Here is a 20,898-nt window from a genome sequence, read left to right as displayed (position 1 = left end):
AAGCAGGACTCCGTTGCCTCTGGCATGACATTTGGCCTTTTTCTGTCTATTCACAATATCTTCAGAAAGTGTTGACAAATTTTGACAAAAAATCACACACTATTGAATAATTGAATCTATACTTTAACTTTGATCTACCTTCTTTTCACCAAATAAAATGTGCCAAATGAGATTTTTCAATGGATTTCAATGAAATTTGATTTGAGGTTATGGAATGATGTGAACCTACTGGATGGAAATTCATGTTTCATAGACTCTACTATGCCAAATAAATTGTCTCTGTGTGCAAATTTGTCTCTTTGATTGTTAAATGAGTGCTTTCAATGGTAGTGAGTGATTTTAAGATGATTTGTATGCTGCTAAAGTGTGTGTGTGTGTGTGTGTGTGTGTGTACACTGTTGGTTATTCTGACATATGGCAAGAAAACAGCAGTTCAAAAGATTTTTTTTAAAGTATCTTGAGTTGCTATATTTTCAGTTGTTATGCTGAGTGGAGTCATTATACTTATATAGTTTAAAAGTTGACACGAGGGATCCCTGGGTGGCGCAGCGGTTTGGCGCCTGCCTTTGGCCCAGGGCGCGATCCTGGAGACCCCGGATCGAATCCCACGTCAGGCTCCCGGTGCATGGAGCCTGCTTCTCCCTCTGCCTATGTCTCTGCCTCTCTCTCTCTCTCTCTCTATGTGACTATCATAAATAAATAAAATTTAAAAAAAAATAAAAAAATAAAAAAATAAAAGTTGACACGACTCTGAATGTTTAAATTTAAGAAATCTTAAAGGACATCTCGGCCAATCCCTTCAACACACACACACGCACAAAAATGGATCTGAAGCCCCAAGTCATCTGTTGTTTGGCTAGTCATATCACTAGTGATCTCCTGCTGGAACACCATGTACAGTACTCTTTCTACTATAGCAAGGCATCATCTTTTCTGATGTTAGTACAAGCTCAGATTACTAAAATATACCATAGTACTCCAGGATATCTGAGATCTTTCTAGAAGCAATGTCCTTCAATATCTATTCTCAGGTCCTCTCAGTGGTTCATATTCCTGGTCTGTGGTAGGGAAGAGGAGGGACATTTTTCATTAACTTCACATTCATTAAGTGGCTCAACCTTGGGACTTTGGCAATATCTTTAATTGATGAGATATTATATCTGTATGTATATATTAAAAACATTAATTAGCTTAACATAAAATTTAGAAATACACCATAATACAGAGGCCATGCTTTAATATTTCATTTATTGGAATACTCAAGAATAGAAATGGTTAAGGTCTGTCAACACTGAGAGGTCTTATTAAGACTTATGACTCGAAGAACTCATGTTTTCCTTCTTTCCTTCAGAATTATTAGAGGAAATATTTGTTTTTTTCCTAGCCAAAATCTGTGATAGAATCCTGGCTCTTTATCTTCACTTGTTCAAATGCTAGAAATTCTTCAAGAAATTGTTTCTTCATTTCCTGAGATAGGAGTCACTCTGATCTTTTCAACATTCAGGACACTAAAACTTTGTGCTTTAGTTTTCTATGTTTGTATCTTATCTCCCTCCCATCCCCCCATCCCTCCATAAATGCCACCCTTAGTGGCAGAGCCAGGATCTCACTTTATCTTTGTATTCTTTGCCCAGAGGAGAGACTTGGTGGTGATGAGGTATCTAGTGTAATCTCACGTGCTGTGGACTGAATGTTTGTATCCTCTCAAAATTCATTTCTTGAAATCGTAACCCCTAATGTGATGGTTTTAGAAGGTTGAGGAGGTAGTTAGGTCATGAGGGTAGAGCCTTCATGAACAGGATTAGTGCCTTTACAGGAAGAGACATCAGAGGGTTTATCCTTCTTACTCTCTGCCACAGGAGGATACCATGAGAAGATGGCTTTCTGCAAACCAGAAGGTGGGCTTTCACCAGACACTGAGTCTGCTTGCACCTTGATCTCAGACTTCTCAGCTTCTGGAACTGTAAGAAATACATACTTGTTGTCTAAGCCACCTAGCATATGTAATTTGTTATAGTAACCTCAACTGAGACATTGTGATAGGCATATAGAGAAGAGTAGGGAGAGGCTAAAAGATGGAGGTTGGAACTTGATTTTGTATAGTTATGAGGTTTGAGTTTTATTCCAAAGATGATGAGGACCATCAAGAAATGTTGACTAAAAGGGAATATCGTGAGTAGAACATGCCCCTAGAAACTTAATATTATCGATTTACATGTGGAAGATTTGTAGGAGACCTTTGTAACATCTCAGACAGCTAGGAATATTGGTTTGATCTTGTTGGTGGTAGAAAGAAGGATAAAAATTGGAGTTATAGTGAGAGTGAAATTGATTTGGAATTGACTTGGCATTGATTGGATCACAGAACTACATTAAAAATGACCTTGTAGATCAAACTGCCCAGCCATGCCTTGCCCCTGAATCTCCCTAGAATAAAAGTGGCCAATGGTGGGCCAAGGTCTGATGCTTTAATGGCCATATCACTACTTCTCAATGCATCTGTCACCATCTTTGTACAACATGAAGGTTTTTCCTTAGAGTAAGCCAGAAATCTTCTGCATCATTACCATCCATGGGTCCTGGTTCTGCCCTTTGGGATAGTGCTAACTAAATCCACATGATTATTCTTTAAATATTTGAAGATAGTTTTAGTATCCCTTTATGGCAAACCTTCTCTTCACTAGCTTCTAGTCCAGCTCTTCGTCATGTCAAGTTTCTTCACCATAATGGTTGTTTTCCCTTGGATGACCTCAAGTTTGTCTGTGTTCCACATGAAGTACAGCATCAGGACTTACTTTAGCAGATATTCTTGAGTCAGGGCCAAAGCTGCAAACTCAAGAGAAACTGGGGAAAAAGAAACAAGTCACACAACCATATGTATAGAGAGACTGAAAGGCATTGAGCCCAAGGACGCTGTAGTAGGCAGCTTCTAAAATGGCTTTCAATGATCCTTACTTCCTGGTATTCATATCCTTGTGGAATCACCTCCCTGTAAGTGTATCCTGGACCCATTAATTTGCTGCTAATAGATAGAATGTGGTGAAAGTGATGGGATGTCACTTCTGAGATTAGATAGTAACAGAATGACTTGTCTTGCTTGTTCTTTGTCTGGTTCTTCTTGCTTGCTCACTCTGAAGCAACCCACCACCTGATGAGCTGCCCATTGGAGAGGCCAATATGACAAAGGGCTGAGGGTAGCCTATCTCCAGCAACCTAAAAGAAGTTGAGCCTTCAGTTCAAGAGCCCAGGAGAAATCATATCTTGCCAGCAGTCATGTGAGTGAACTTCGAAGTTCATATTTTACTGCTCAAGTCTTGACTCAGAGGATACATGATAAAAACAATTTCAAGGGGTACCTGAGCCTTACCTGGCTCAGTCAGTTAAGAGTGTGCCTTCAGCTCAGGTCATGACCTCAGGTCCTGGGATTGAGCCCCATGCTGGGCTCCCTACTCAGCAGGGAGTCTGCGTCTCCTTTGCCCCTCCCTCTTCTTGTCTCAAAAAATAGATCTTTGAAAAAAGATAAAGATGGAGATGGGGTAGATTTCACAGCACATATGGGGGTTTTGAAGCAGAATGGAAGAGTGGCTGGGCCACACCACTGTTGATGGTAGAGGATTTTGGACAGCCACAGAAATGCCACAATGCCAGCAAGCAACAAGGAAAGAAAGAGGAAAGTATAGTGTTGGTTGTTCGGGAGCTCCCATGAAAATCCCCAGAAATCTCCATGTTATGAGTGATACATACTTACTCCATAATAAGGGTCATCTTTAGGGAGTGTATTAGTTTGTTAGGACTTTTGTACAAAGTATCCTGGACTGAGCAGCTAACACAACAGAAATTTGTTGTCTCCTAATTCTGGAGGTTGGAAATCCCTATTCTGTATGATCTCATCCTAACTAATTATATCTACAATGGCCCTATTTCCAAAAAAGTTCACATTCTGAGGTGCTGGGGATTAGGACTTCAACATATGAATTTTGGGGAGACATAATTCAACCCATAATGGTGAGGGGGAGAAGTAAATGGCACCTGGGAACAATAAATGGGGGGATCTGATGTGTCTGTGATGATTTTTGGAAACAGATTTGAAGCAGATATGATAGCATGATTTGAATTGATAAAGTTGAGTGGCAGACAGAATGATCTGTAGTCTTGTCTGAATGATGGGGCAATTTCATATTTTAAAAATGTCTTTAAAAATATTAACAAGGTCCCTAAGTGTTTCTTAGGTAACATAGCAAGTTGAGGAATGTTGACGTAAAGGAAAACCCTTCTTCAAGGAAGACTGATTGAAGAAACAGAGCTAGGGAGTGTGAGCAAGGAATCTAATTGTGGTTCAAATATGAATCAGTCTCACATGGAAAGGAGGGTCAGATTTGTGCTGAGTTCTTTCCAGTGTTTGAAGCAGCCCTAACAGGTGGAAGCCATTGTGACAGCTGCTTTTAGCTTAATAAGAAAATATTTATTTTTCAGTAAGAAAATACTAACTCATCCAAGTTTTCCAAAATAGTTTCAACCCTTCCTAAATGAGATGCATTATTATGATCCACTGAGTGTCCTACACCAGGGATGATCAGTAAAGGCAAAGTAACACCTTGGTGAGAATGTTCCATGTCAACTCAAATGTTCTGAAGTTCCTCACCAATCTTAAATGGCTGTATTTCTATGGTGATCTGATTATCTACTTTGCCAAAGTATGGTAGAGGAAATGAAAAGAGAGAAATTCTGACTTAATCTGTTTTTGAAGAACCTGTGTTGCTTCTACTGCTATCCACCATTCAAGATCTCACAAACTATCTACATAACAGTTGATTCTTGAATCATGTTAGAATTGGTCATTTTGCAGGACTGATCTTGTTCCCCTTTTTAATTGAGACTTGTATTCTTCATCGATCTCAGATTCTCCCCTCCTCCATTCCCTATAGTTCCTTAGAGATTGTCAACTCAGTGACCATGCCTGCCAAATGTGCCAGTCCCAGATTTGGGGGTACAGGGATAGCAGACTTGGGAAGTGGCCCAATGTAGCGGGTTTCAGAGCTCACAGTTGTACAAAGCTTGGCTTAGACATTTTGTAGCTGGGTGCTATGAGCATCCTGTAGGGTGTCATTTCCCTCAACTGTAAACCAAACTTTCAGATTTGGATAGTGGCTGTAAGGAGTTGATGAGAATGCATATGGCACGCGGGAGAACTCCAAGAAAGCCAATTATCCCCATCACTAGCTCAGGCATCAGCTTCATCATCACACAGAGTCTTTGTAGGCAAACCAGATTCTCAACAAAAGAGATGGATGCCTCATAGGAACTGAGATAGTTCCAATTTCTTTCCATTGTCTGTGACACACACTGATCTCTTTTTCAGTGCAACACAATCCTAGAATCCTCCCCCTCCTTTTGGTCCTTGGGAATTTTTAAAAGACTTAGTAGACTTCAGGACTTCAGAATTTCCAATAATTTCATTACAAGCTGGTGCTACTGGTTATGAGTCTCTCTTTCCTTCTGCTGTCCAGGTGTTGGAGTTGCCCCAGCTCACTGGAATACCCCCTGGACAGTCCTTCTCATCCCCATAGACATTGTTATTTTATTTTCCTCTTAAAGGACATTCCAGTTTGTCATCAGAACTTCTGCAAGATTCCCTTCCTTCTTGAAATCATACCTTTGCTTTTGTTATATATGAAAAAAAAGAAAACACCTACTATAGTCGTTGGAGCACTGTAGGTGTCAAATGAAACTTCTGTTTTCCTTAATTCTTTTGTGGCCATTACATCCTCTAAAATAACATTTTCTTCCAAGATTTCCTTTCTTCTTATTCCAACCATCTGCTTGGATTCAGAATAACCATACTCTGCAGCTTCTTGAGAGATGAAATTAACTTCGGGAGTAAATAAGAAGGAGTTGGAGATGGCGCTCAGTTTCATAGCCTAGGGCCTGGGAATTGGTAATGATTTTTACAGAAAGAAGGGAGAGTAGAATAGGCTTTATAAAGATGAAAGGAAAAGGATGTGTTTCACTTTTAATAGGTTAGATTTTATGCACTCGTGGGATATGCTTGTGTATTGTGATCTGTTCAGCGGATACTTTATGGTGCAGACTGCCCTGGCTCTCCACATTTGGAAATAACCCACAGACAAGACGGGGACAACGAGAATCCTATTTATGGGAAAATCACAGGGTAAATAGTGTGGGAGACGTGGGGATCACCTGACAGCAGACTCCTGAGACCACCTTTATTTGGGCGGGGCAAAGAATTGGACGCACTAAAGACAGAAGAGAAACCATCACAGGTAACAGCAGAATTAGATGAGTGTTTACCAGAGACTAGAAGCAAAGGGAACATGTGAGTGGTTTAAGCAGTTTTGAAGCAGATGGTGCAGAGAAGTTAAAGAAGGTAAAAATTGAAAAAGTTTGTTAGATTCAGCCATTTAGCATGATGACAACAATAACATCCCTCAACATCCAGCACTACTGATCACTGGGACAGGACCATGATGGCATTAAGTACTTGCTTCATGTAATCATTACTGTATGGGTATGAGACGTTGAATTTGTTATAATTCAATGTTAAGATCTTCAGGAAGGAGACATTATATAGATGAGTTAAAAAGACTCAATTGCATTAGCCCTTAGAACTGAGTTTCCAATTCTTGGTAGCTGATTCTTTTTTTTTTCTTTTAAGATTTTATTTAAAATCTCCCTGTGGGGAGCCTGATGTGGGACTCGATCCCAGGACCCCAGGATCATGACCTGAGCCAAAGCCAGATGCTGAACCACTGAGCCACCCAGCTGTCCCTTGGTAGCTGATTCTAAAGCAGGATTTGCTTAACATTTAATTTGCATAGAAAACCTCTCTAGTGTGTAGGGCTGAAGAACAGATTGTAAAGTCAAGGACACTTTGGGTGATGAGGGAGTAATAGCAGGAGGTATCAACTACTTTTTCAAGAAATTTGGCAGGGATGAGAAGGAGAGAAAGAAGATCGGAGTATGCTCGAGAGAAGTTTAGAATTTTATTTTCTGAGGATAAGGAAGACAGGATAGAGGTCAAAGAGACAGTTGAAAGACCTTAAAAGAGAAGGTAGGGTCTTGTAAAAACCTTATCTGGACAGTTGTGGTAAAATGAATGTTACGAGAAGCTAAAGATATGAAAAACAAAATCAAAACAAAAGCCTAAGTCATGAGTGGGGAAGTCAGGAACAAGTGTCTTCGAGCATGGCAAGGGACAGACACAAGGACAGCAGAGGAGAGAAAATGAGACTTATTTCAAAAGAGACTTATTTCAAAAGAGTAAGTGGAGAGAGAGCCAGGTAGAGGCTGCTCCAGGTGAAAGAAGCCAAACAAAAGTGTGCAGTGTGGCCTTCAACCCCTGGTGAGACAAAGCTAGTGATGTCTGTCCAATACCTTTTGCTGGATCAAACTTCTACCGAAAACCATGGCATCAGGTGTAACATCTCAGACTTGCCATTCTATAATGTGAAGATTCGGGGGCGGTAGGTGGCACGTGTGTCTTTGCAAGATGTTTACCAGGCTCCTGGGCATTTTGTCAGCTATAAGGTGTCCGGATTTGCGCTCTACTTGGTGGTATTTTATGGAATAGCATAGGTCAAACCAATTTCAATTTCAAATATTAACATAACTAGAAGTTCCTTGTGTCTTAATTAGAGGTCATCAACTTCCTTGTAAAGCACTCCCTGTCAGGACTGCCTGTGGGTAATTTGGGGAGTTCACTGAAGCTTAAAATGATAGATTTGATGGTCAGGTTTTTTTTTTTTATTTTTTTAAAGTCAGATTGTTTTGTTCTTCAGCAAATAATGGGTAGCCCAGACTCCAATTAGAGCTGTATTCAAATAATTTTAGATTTGCATATTTGAATTGGCCGTCTTTGGGAAGGAGAGGCCAGGCCATGCAGTTCTCCAATTATTTAGAGCAATTAGAGGAGATAATCAGACACTTCTGAGGTCTCATTAGCAGGCATGTTGCCTGCTCCGACATCTCTGAAGATCACAGCGGCGACTGGGGCTGGCCGCCCACACTCCCTTTCTGGAGAGTTCTGCAGACAGTGACTCACTTTGAGTGAAACAAAGGTAGCTATTTTCACAGCCTAATTTTACTTTCCCTCTGAAAGTCATTCATTACTGCCATTTCTCTAAAATATACATTGTAAATACCAATGTCTTTTTCTACTTCAAAGCTCTCTAAATTTTGTTTTAGTTCTAAACCCATCATCATCTCGGTACTTAATACCAGGCCATAGTAATTTCCCAGCAATAAAACTCGGTGCTTAGAAAACTAACTTTTGGGAAATGAGATATCCAGCATTCTAAAATTGGGTGTATTCAACTCTAATCCTTTTCACTGATGATAAGCACCTTAAAAACAGAACCGAGTTTTGGTAGGAAAAGTCCTCCAATTGACAGAAGCATGGTCTTAGCTCTTTGTTTATTATTGTATGTGGGATCACAGTTTCCAAATTAGGGATTTCCTCTGTATCGACACCCAAACCTCCCATGCTGGCAGAGCCTCCAAGCCCCCCTCCAACCACCAAACAGAGTCGGAAGGATGGTTTTCCTTTCCCCAGATCCCAATGCACCAAGCAGAGGCCTGCCTCTGTCCCCACATACTCAGACTTCAGGACATGCCTGCATTCCAGATTTTAAATTAGAGCAAGGTAATCTCTCTCCACATTTTTCTAGGTCCCGCTCTAGCTTCCATATTAAGCACGAGTGGAGTGGAAAGAGAATTGGTTTCGATTAGAGGCTGTAGTACTTACTAATTTATTAATGTTGGGCCAGTGATACATCACCTCCCTACTCATAATTTCTTCACCTACAAACATGATGGTCATAATACTTAATACTTGACTTTTCTGCCTCATTCAGTTGGCCCAAAGATCCAAATGAGATGATGTTTATTTTTTTTTTGAGATGATGTTTATAAAACAGTTTTAGAAACAATGATTATATCACACACTTTTTCACATGTGCAGGGAATTCTTATCTGTTTCCAAAATTCTACAGAAGATGGAATTCGAGGCGGCATTGCCTAGTGGTTCAGAGCGTGAGTTCTGAGCCAGACTGCTAGGGTTTGAATTCTTGCTGAAATCTCAGCTCACTAGTTATGTGGCCTTGGGATGTTATGTGATCCCCCTCTCCTCCTCAGTGTCCTTCTGGGTAGTTGTGAGACAATAATAGAATCTGCATTGTAGAGTTTTATGAAGATCTGGAGAATAAGAGATATAGAACCATGCCTATCATGTACAAGACAATTATCAGTTAAATTAAAAAAAAAACCCACATGTATATGTGTTTAATCAATAGAGATATCTCTTAAACTGAATAGGAAACAATTTGCTAGTTACTTGACAACTGTTGGGGGTAAACCATCCTTGATTTTTGCACATGAAAAATGGTTATGCTTTCAGTCAAACATTTCTACGCTTCTGTGGGTCTTTATAGCGAGATTCTATTTTTCAGTCCTTTAAGAATGCTTGTGATTTCATTTCTATGTTTTATTGAGGATATTTTGGTCGATTACAAAAACAAACCAGTAGCCTATGTTAAACTTTGAAGAAACAAATATCCAATCCAAAACTGTAAGTTTTTTTTGTTAATGAAAGCAGGGCTTATTAAATTACTGAAAGATCTCTCTTTTCTAACCCATAGCTTTTATGGTCTTGGTTTCTCCCAGAATGGCATAATGTAGCCTGCCACACCACCAGGCCTATTATAAGAACTAATCCTGATACCAGATGTTTTGTGAGCAGGAATGGGATCATACAGTGACTGTGAGATGGTGGTCTTCACCTGGGTCTCCTCTGGGTACAAGAATCATCAGGGATTGGCTTTTCATCAAAAGACTGGGGTCCGGGGATCCCTGGGTGGCGCAGCGGTTTGGCACCTGCCTTTGGCCCAGGGCACGATCCTGGAGACCCGGGATTGAGTCCCACATCAGGCCCCCGGTGCATGGAGCCTGCTTCTCCCTCTGCCTGTGTCTCTGCCTCTCTCTCTCTCTCTGTGACTATCATAAAAAAAAAAAAAAAATTTAAAAAGACTGGGGTCCAACTAAAAAGATTCAGCAGGTTCTCAACACTTCTTTGTGAGCCCTAAAAGTCTTATGGAAAATGACCAGGGGCTGCAGTACTAGTCAAAGAGTCATGCCTATCCTGAAGGAGAGGTCCTACTATGTGCCGACGGGCTGGTAACTGCCCACAGAGGTAAGGGAATGTGTGTCCCTAGATAGCCCAGATCCTTGTCTACTGCATGACTCCATTCTATGCTCAGGGTCACGGTAAAGGACAATAAACAAGGTCGAGGACAATAGATGTGTCTGCTACGTGTTGCCCTGGTCTTATGTCTCCATGATGAGTTTTTCCTTGCCCATTGTAATTAACTTGATGTCATCCCTTTTCATCTATGGACTCTCTCTTGTTCTCTCTCATCCCCTCCCTCCCAAGCACATGCAACATATAAAAAAAAAAAAAGCAGTGTAGCAGTGTCCACAGTGTAAGGGACTCTTTGCAGAGCAAATTCCAGGAGTCCCTAGGACTCAGTCTCTGCCATATAATACAGTTGCTAATATTAGACAAGCAGCTCCTATAATATCACTTTAATTAAGCTGACTTTCATTATACCAATTGCAACTTTCAAAAATTTTCATGGAGATTTAACTGCTCATACCCTGCTTCCCTCTGCCAAAGATTTTCTTGTGTTTTCATTCATTTATTCTTCGGGCAGACAAAAGGCAATTTGAACAACAGCAAAAATCTAATTTTAAGTAACTGGGATCTTTTGGAAGAAATTCTAGAGCTTTCTTAAATTTAAAAAGAATAATAAAAGTTATCACCTTATATATCTATCAGTGCTCTGGCCTTTTGTTGTTTCTTTTTACTTACCTGCCTCCAGCCCTTGCACTGCCCTGCCTTCATTTCCTTCCAGGAAAGACTTCCAAAAGCCATATTTGGCCACCTGGCAGCAGAGACCATCCACATTTGTACTCAGTGGATGTGAGTAAAAGCACAGCATTTGGAGTCCTAAGTGCATGAGTTCCAGCAGCCTATGGGGAAAATGTGTAGCAAGAATCCTATAAATTGATCACCTTTTCATATGTATGATACTGGGCAGTGATGAGAGGAAGCTCCATGATTAGTGTGTAGGTTCTTCTCAATTTCATTTTCATGGCTCCTTAGGCAGACCCTGTGTTTCACACTTAACACCTCTCAAATGTTTTCACCCTGCAGGGCAGGACCAGCCTACCACAAAATACTTTATGAACACTTTATTTACAAACCTCACTCAGTGGTTTTGTGTGGGATAAAAATGAGAAATTCTTTGTCAAAGATTGTATATGTGTCTTATAAGCATCAGTTGTCAGAGTAGTAATGATTGCAGCACCTTACATCACAGGAGACACCAGGGCCATGAGAAAGACACAGAGGAAGCTCAGAGATCATTTGGGCTGCTCACTGCATCTCAGAGGAGGAACAGAGCGTTGGACTGTTAGCTAAGGTGACACAACAGGCTGGTGAGGGCAAGGCACCAGGTGCCAGAACTGGGATGCTGCTTTTTCAGTTCCATGTACAAGACAAACATGTCTTTGTTTGCTCTGCAGAAATGTTTGCATGTTTCCTATTTCTAGAGCTGTATGTCTGAGCTTTGTCTCATTTGTAAATAATGCCAAGATCAATGTTTAATTCATTTTTAAAATATCAAAAAGTAGGAATAATAGATGTGCATTGCAGAGCGGGAGACCCTTTTAAGGACATATTAAACAGAATCACAAGAAGGCCTTTAAGGAATTAATGAGTGAATTTCACATGAGCCAAACTATCCAACATGATAGAATTATACTTTAAATTTAATATTTTTGGAGCTCAACTACAGTTTAAGCCACTGATCACAATCATAAGTAAATATTCCTTCTGACCTTCAGTGGGATTACTTAGGTAAGTTTGTTGCATTGTGCTAAACCTTGTGCTTTTATTTAAAAAAAATCTTATTTCTGATAAAATTAAAAATTGAAATCTATATAAAATGAACATGGTTACTATTCAATTCTATTTATTATTCAATAATGATAAACCAAAACAATAAAATAAATAAACACTAAAAGCATGGGAATCCCAAACTTGACCTCCTTGTCGTTCTGGGATTCTGTTGGGAAATTTGTGGTTCATAAAATGCGGTCTCTTAAATAACTTTCCTTTTACGACCACTCTGAAGTTTGGTGTTAACCTTTCAGGGTTCAGCTGTCATCTTTCACATTGAAGTCACTGCTGGCAGTTTCGTAGTAATTCTAACTCCATCCATGAGTGAAGAAAAAATATATTTATTCACGGAAAAGAAATTGTTGGAAAAATACAGAAACTGAGTGGCATTGAAATGGGTTGGTGGGGGCTGAAATCTACACCATGTGTAAAGAAATTTGAAGTTAGAAGCAAGTGTTGGAGAAGCCCATGGTAGGGTAAAGAGAAAAAATAAAGATAGAACAACTATATGACTCAACAATCCCACTTCTGTGTATTTATCCAAAAAAATTGAAATCAAAGCATTTAAGTGACATCTGTACTTCTATGTCCAGTTCAGCATTATTCACAGTAGCCAAGATGTGGAAACAACTAAATATCCATCAGTGGATGAATGGATTAAAAAAAGTGGTTAACTTGCAGTGGAATATTATCCAGCCTTAAAAATGAAGGAAATCTTGTCACATGCAACAACATGGATGAACCTTGGGGACATTATGCTAAACAAAATGAGCCAGTCACAGAAGAACAGATATTACATGATTCCATTTATATGAGGCATCTAGAATACCGAAACTCATAAAAGCGGAGAGTAGAATGGTGGTTGCTAAGGTTTGGGGGGGAGGGGAAATGGGAGTTGTTCAAATGGTATAAAATTTCATTTATGCAAGGTGAATAAGCTCTGGAGATCCCAGTACAGCACAGTCCCAACGTAACAACTATTGTGCACTGAAACTTTGTTAAGAGGGTAGATCTCATGTTAAGTGATCTTACCACAATAAAACTTTTAAAAGGAGAAGAGGTATGGAGGGTTCACCATATATTGGGCGCTGATTAAGTACAAGCAAGCCCTGGAGATGCCAGTAATACCTCTCCATTAGAGATGCCATCTACAGTAAAGAAAGTGAACCCCAGAAAGGCTAAATACTTTGCTCCAAATCACAAAACTGGAAGTGTTGGACTTCCCTGTGAAGTGAGCCCATGATAAGGTCCTCTACAGAGATGAAATTCATCATGTGCATCTCCTACCCAATCTCTAAAAGCGAGAAGCCACAGATTAGTGGTTCCTCAGTCAAAGGTTGCCCCCTCTGAAAAGAAAAGGCTCTTAGGTTAGTCTATACTGAATAAAGTGATGTCAGAAATATGACACAACTCACAGGGGTGTGGGGGCAGGCAAAGGCCTAGAGACGAGGAGGTACCCAGGAAGTGGCAATACTGCCCAGACAGATCAGTTTTCCCTTACATGGATATGGATCCAATTTTGTAGAATTTAGTTTTCCCAGCAACCTGGGCATCTATAACAGGAGGGGAAGCCTTCCTCTAGTTCTATAATAATTAGCAGTCGCTAATCACCAGCATCAGGAGTTCTGAGGTGAGTTAATGTGTTATGGTCATCTGTTCCTTAGATTTATCTAGGATCAGAAGCCTCAATTGACTAGAAAAGCCTTCACTTGACATTGTAGAACCCTCTCCCATTCCTTGTCTAAACAGGCCTGATCCTTAGAACCTCCATTTGGAACACAGACTTCACATTTTCTAGTGTCCAAAGGAACTATTGTGATGCTAGCTGCCTCTTCAAAAAAAAAAACTTCTGATTTTGAAACTTGATAAACCTTCCAAATAATGATTTGGTTATGTTTACCTAATTCTTAATCATCGGTGAGTATCTAAAAGAAATCATTATTAAACCTAGCTCACTGATTGCTCTCACTAAGTGTGAAATAATAAATAATGCATTTCTACTTCAATTAATCTACTTAGACATCTCACAGGCCAAATGCTTTGGTGGAAATGTTCTAATCTACAGAATCAATCCGCAGCATGACTCTGTCTCTTGACATTTTGAGCCCCCTAACAAAGAGCTTTTAATTCCAGTTATGAGATAAACGGATAATTTAGATGCCCATGTTCTCCCATTGTGCCCAAACTAATAAGTGATAGGAGTCATTGAAATGACAACTCACAAATCTAGTTGGCAGAATTTGGGACGAATCTGCCCTCTCCCCGCTAAAATGAGAATTTTAAAATTTTCATATGTTTGTATATTTTTCAACTTAATATGTGGTCCCACAATTATCCAAGATTTTTTTTAAAGTGGTGTGTATATGTCATCTCATGACCGTGAGGTTTATGGAATGATCCAAATTCTACCAGTGTACAAGTGTTGCTAAAAAATTAACAGAAAACACAAGGACTCAAGATAACCAAAAACCATTACATTATACTAGCTGTTATTTTTTATGTACTCCCTTCTGATTCTTCTTTTTTTTTAAGATTTTTTTTTTTCATCTAGAAAGTGAAAGAAAGAGAGATTATAAAAGAGGGAGGGCAGAGGGAGAGGCAGAAACAGACTCCCCAGTGAGCAAGAAGCCCTGATTCAAGGCTCAACCCCAGGGCCCACAAATCATGATCTGAGCTGAAGGCAGATACTGAACCAACTGAACCACCCAGACCCCCCTGGATTTTTCTTTATATACATAAATATTTTATGTGGTTAAAAATCATAACATACATTTTCTAACCCTTTTTAGTAATCATTGTATTGAAAGTGTTTCTTTGTGGCCAGAGGTTCCATAATTATAAATTTTATTATTAATTACAAATGTTATATGTCACCTAGCTTAAGAATGAAGCATGGCTTAACTCTCCCATGAATTTTGGAAATTCAACGTGCAGCCATAATTTTTATTATTATAAATCATGCTGAAGTGAACATCTTTGTGCGTAGAAGTCTGTTCCCCCTCCTTCTTTGGAGATGGAGGATCGAGAGACATATAGTCCAATTGTGAGCATATAGGCTCACCAGGGTCTTTCCAGGTTAAGACATCAAGTCTATGGTAATAAAATCAACAGAAAGTTACTACATTTTAAGTATATATTTCAAATTTCTAGTGAGATTGAGCTATTTTCCAATGTCTGTGCTTATTAACTGAATTTTATCTTGCCCTTCTGCGTACCATTTGGCCATGTATCCACATGGATCATTGTTTGTCATTTTTAGGAGATTCCTTCCCTATTTTGCAGGATTTGTAACCAAATCTAGTAGAGTGCTAGAAGATTAAAGGCAATACATTGAAAGTAAAGGCAGTTTGTGTACATTTCACATGCTGTTAATCTCAAGGAATTAAAAACATATACGCCTTCTGAAGAAAGACATGGAAGGTTCCCTGCAGACAGCACAGCCCTTCATTTGTTTCTTACAGAACAGAGTTCTTCCTGGAGAATCCTTCATAAATCGTTGAGAATGAAATTGGCTCAGGTGCCTTTTTCTGCTCTCTCTAAGCCATCCTCCCTGTCCAAATGCTGGGCTCTTTATCATCCCTGAGAACATTGGACATCACTCTGCTTGTGTAGAGCTTGTAGCTGCCCAGCTGTGCAGCTACCTTTGTGCACAGGCCACTGCTGTGGCTCCCATGGTGGTGGATTTATTTATTGACCCCTCAGTCTCCCTGGTGAGCTGTGAGCCCCTGGGAGAGGGCTGTGCATTTTCACCTCTGCATCCTTACTATGTGGAAAGATGCCATCTGCTAAGATTAGTATGGGCTAGTATACACTGGGTGCTCTACAAATGCTTGCAGGTACTCAATGCATGCTGAAGGAATTGTATTTCATATCAATATTATTTCCATGCTCCCATCACATTACTTTCTTTCTAGGGTCTAAAGCAGCTCTTTAGTCATAAAGGACGTATAGCCAGACCCTTCCTTGGGCTTTCCAGTAGGTGCTAGCACTCCCTGCTTCCAGGATCCCTGGGCTACACATCGCCTTGCATGTTCTCCTGATGTGGTCCAGGTTCCATTCCACCTAGACATGATGGAGTAACAGACAGTACTGAAATATGAGCTGTTTCAGTGCAAACAAAGTGGCTTCTGCTGTACTTTTTATCACTGTTGCATTGTCACACATACTTTTTTAGAAAGTCTTGCTCATCCCTACATACCTCTGTAAGTTTCATAAAATAATATCGCTGTGCTTGAAGCACCTGGGAATATTTGAGCACATTGCATATAACTGTCTAGCTTTGGGAAGGAAAGATACATCTATCCACACTTCTGTGGGAGAACCATATTCTCTATGTTTAAAAATTCAAACACACTCAAAAAAAATTCAAACACACTCATTCTTTGCCCCAAATAAATACATTTGCCAGACCCAATCAGACACTAGAGAGAATAGAGTCCAGTGTGTTGGTGTAAAGCCTGAAGGAAGTTTATGTGGTTCTTGAAGACCAAGCTTTTCCATTCTGTTATTTAGAGAAAATGAGTCTGAATGATTTGAAAGAAATTAAGTTATTCTTGTTTACATTATTTTGTGATGTCATGATGGTTGATAAGACAATTGTTTTTGGATGGGATTTTTTAGTAGGCTTATACAATGCCTCAGTGGGACATTTACTTAAATGATGAAAGAGATTTGAAGAGCAAAAGGATGTATTTGACTTAGTTTTAAAATCATGTAACAATAGCACCTGTAAGTATCCATCTTGGGGAGCTGCTTACAATCATGACCTAATGATGTAAATGTGCCTTTGACAGTGAGGGGTAAATAACAGAGTCAATATTGTCCCAGCCCAGAAATCTGTAGATTAAGCCACTTGCCTTGTCCTGTGCAGTTTAGTAAATAGTGATGTGAAGTCTTGCCCCAACTTACCTCCCATGGGTATTAGGATACAAATATTTGGAAATTAAGGATGCAGTGTAAATACGAATTTCCCCCATACTTCTTTAAAAGATTTTATTTATTCATGAGAGACACAGAGAAAGGAAGAGACATAGGCAGAGGGAGAAGCAGGCTCCCTGTAGGGACCCGATGGGGGACTCGATCCCAGGACCCTGGGATCACGCTGTGAGCCAAAGGCAGACACCCAACCATTGAGCCACCGAGGTGTCCCTCCTTGTACCTTTTAAAATCTTCAATGCAGTGACTGCGATTTTCAGCTGGCTCTTCATACAAACATCTCCTTGAGTAAGGGAAAGAGGTTACTTGAATAGGAGGATGTTGATTTTACTCCAAATGCAGCATCCTTGAGCTACCAGATTCTTAATAATAATATACTATTTATGCACTTCATTAAATGCGTGACTTCTACGGCAGGAGGGATACAGTCTCACTTGGGAAACCACAAGTGGATGGAGTGTACTAACAGGACAGTGAGAAAAGCCTTCTGTTCTGTACATTCTGTAATTGTAAACCCAAGGGCCATCCCTAACAGATAGAAGTGCTACTGCTTGTGGTGACAGTGGGTAGCCACACTGTGGAATTAAAAAAAAAAAAAAAAACTGTCTACAAAGTAAGCACTTCTTTTTTTCAAAAAAAAAAAAAAAGAGAGAAGTTGGATTTAGACTCATTTATGAGAGAAACAACTTTGGTTTAGAAGAAACTACCTTTTGTTTGTATTAATTTTTCCTGTAATCCAGAGAGGCAAAAATAAATTCTGGGTCATCAGGTGATATTTCCAAGCACCCCTGTGAACCAAGGAATACTAAACGACAGCACTACTGACATTTTGGTCCTGATTATTCTTGCTGTAGGCTGCCCAGTGCTTTGGATGACGCTGAGCAGAGTCCCTGGTCGCAGCTGGATGCAGTCATTTCTCCTCGTCATTGCAATCAGAAAATGTCTCCAGACATTGCCCACTGATCTCCGGGGGTCAAAATCATCCCTGATGGAGAACCACTGCTCTAAAACCAACCAAACAAAAGTTGGTAAAGAAATCTGGGAACCTGCCCTTAGTTTTGACTTTGTTGCTTCTTCATGAGACAGGTGTCTCAGCCTTTCGCTGTCCCCTCCGTAGCCGTGACGTGGGCACAATGCCATTTGCTTCATTCTCCACGCAGAAATTTGGTGGAATTACTCAAGCAGTGGCTGGCACAGATATATTTGTTGACTGAATGATGAATGAATGAGTGAATGAATGTTAAGTGCATAATTAGCAGATCTCAAAGGAAGAGGGTGTCCTCACTTCAAGGATTCTCCCTGCAATTGGAGAGTCTCCCAGCTTTTGTTGATGCCTGTTCCCACAGTGTGGATGGGAGGTGGGAACCTTGCCCAAGCGCTGTGTGTCTCTGGTCTTCAGGACTCGATCCGTATTGCACAACTGACAGCTCTAACTCCTAACAGAATAATCCTAGTGGTGTGTGCATGTGGTTTTGTTGTTGTTGGCTTTTTGGTTTTGTTTTTGTTTTTGACTGTCAGAATGTCAAATGTCAAACTAGACTCAAACCATGGGGAAGCTCCCGTAAAAATAGGAGAGTAGAATTTTATTGTTTGGTTTTACCATGTCTTTCTTTAAAAGTATCTATCACTTGTTCCTGATTGTGAGATTCATCTCATTCCTTTAACGTTTCTGACTCTCTTCTCCCACCCTCCATCCCACCAAAGGCTTAATGTCCATATCAACACATGTGCATATAGAAAACAAAAAGCCCTCTTTAGATTGTTTAGCTTGTTGTAAGTGAGGGAGTTAAACCACAAAATAAACCACTGTAAAAAAAAAAAAAAAAAGAATAAATACTAATAGCTTTATGTACATATATCTTCTGCAGGAAAAAAAAATGTCACTACCAATAAATAGTAAAATTAGCTCACACCAATTTAACAATCAGTCCCCAGAAAACTATTGACAGTGTTTTCTGGACACTTAGAAAGAATATCTTTGAATTCTGGAGACTGATTTCCTTCTCCAAACTCTGTCCATAAATCCTTTATAAATGCATTTATTTTTAATCTGACCACGGGAAAGCTACTGCAGTCTAGCTTCATTCACATATTAGGTACGTGGCATCATGAGAAATGGTGTAAATGTGGAGGCAACAAATTTTAAATTCCTCAGAAGCATTACAGGTTTTCCAAATGGTTCATTTTTAGGGTAGTTTTTTTTTTTTTTCTTTTCTTTTCTTTCTTTCTTTCTTTTTTTTTTTTTTTTTGTATTTTGTGAAATCTGGCATTCAGCTCTTTAAAGATAATCATTGGTATAAATAAATAAAGGAATAAATAAATACTGTCTTTCCTGATGATTATTTTGATAATTGAGTAGGCAATTTGTTGCAGAGTTCACTTATATTACCCTCACCTAGCTTAGAATACAGAATAATGTTCCTAAAAGTCAAAAGGAAATCTCATTGGCAGTGACAGCAGTGATTGAAGGTTGGAGGATTGATAAAAACAACATAAAATCTGATCTCTATTTCCAAAATCTCATTTAGCATATTGAATATTGACTAAATTGAGTACATAAATGAAACAAAGTTCGCGAACTCCAAATACAGAGGTCATAAAACATTAAAAATCTGGATCGGGCAGGAGTCCACTAGCTGATGTCCTATTTGGGCAGCCTCCTTTCTTTCTCCTTGGACACATTCTGGTCTCATGCAATCCACTCTCCCTTCGAGAGCCCAAGTGACTCTTTCTAGTTCAGATGTGACCACATCACCATTTGTCCATCTCAAAACCAGTCCACTTCTAATTTCCCATGGATCCTCAGATAAAGTCCAAATTCCTGAACATGACCCAATAGACTTTCCTATTCTGCCTTTATTTGTTTCCTGATTCTTCCATTCTCTTGCTCTGACTAGTCATTCTCTGGGATCCTTTCCATCCTAGTCTCTTCACTTGGCTTACTTCTCATCCTACTATGATGTCTTCTCAAGTGTTTCTTGCTCAGGGAAGAAAGATTCTCTGGACTCCAGATTAGGTCAGTCTCACAGTCCAGTCCATACACTGTCCCTCCACAGGACTTGCTGGAGCTGTGGTTCCCCATTCATGAGTGTGCTGATCAGAATCCTGTCTGCCACCTCCACCAGATCCAAGATGGCAAATGCCTTGCCTATCGTTTCTCCACATTGCGTCTGGCACATCTTGCATAGTGCCCATTGTAGAGTCAGTGCCTAGCAAAAATTTATGGAATTAATGAATATGGAGTCATGACATCCGTAGCTTCTCTCCCTTCTTACTCCCATCCAGGCAGCTCCATTGGCTATCAGACCTTTTGCTTGGTCACTCGGAACTGAAATGGGTCCAAGCTGATGTCGTCATCCCGGTGGCTCTTCCTCTTTAGGATGGTACCCTTTTCTGCATGTAGCCCTCTACATACTGGAAGCACTTGTCATGTTTTCTTTGAGCCCTCTTTTCCTTCTTTTGTCTTTTTTTCCCCCAGTCATTTCTCATACATCTCATTTTCATTCCTACCATAATAACTAGTAGTCTTACAGGCCTGTTCAAGGTAGTCTGTGTCTCTTAAGGGAGAATGAAGAAAATCAGACCTGGGCAGCCCTCTGGGTGAGTTTCCTCACCTATTACTCAACATTTCAATCCTTGGTGTAGGGGGCACTGGTATCAGATGCCGGTGGAGCAGGCATGTAAATGGCAGAGGCATCTGACTCAAAATTTCAACAATAGGGTCTGTGACTGTCATCATCTGTCAAAATCAATAAGAATATACAATCATTTATGAATTGTCATTCCATTTGTATGTCTACTGCCAAAGTTAGATTTTTTTTTAAGAATTTGCTGTTCTGCCCATTTCCTTAAAGATGGGTAGAAAACTCTAGTGATTTTGATTAAGGAATAAACTGCATAAATTTCAGGAAACATGCTTGGATTGTACAAGCCCTGAACCTCTCTGTTCCATAGACACTTTGGGAGAACCAAGGCATTAGAAAGAATCA

The 20,898-nt window shown here is 39.8% G+C and overlaps 1 long non-coding RNA gene across 1 annotated transcript; it reads left to right on the top strand.

The window, feature by feature from the left end:
• The first annotated feature begins 1,859 nt into the window (after nucleotides 1-1,859).
• Nucleotides 1,860-19,115, top strand: LOC112661823 (uncharacterized). Its single transcript, XR_004811206.2, has 3 exons — nucleotides 1,860-1,963; nucleotides 3,138-3,275; nucleotides 17,764-19,115. It is a non-coding gene; the product is annotated as an uncharacterized LOC112661823 (long non-coding RNA).
• Nucleotides 19,116-20,898: the final 1,783 nt, after the last annotated feature.

The sequence above is a fragment of the Canis lupus genome, chromosome 31 (genome assembly GCF_003254725.2).
Source record: "Canis lupus dingo isolate Sandy chromosome 31, ASM325472v2, whole genome shotgun sequence".
Lineage (NCBI taxonomy): Eukaryota > Metazoa > Chordata > Mammalia > Carnivora > Canidae > Canis > Canis lupus.
This window is presented reverse-complemented; position numbering and strand designations above follow the sequence as displayed.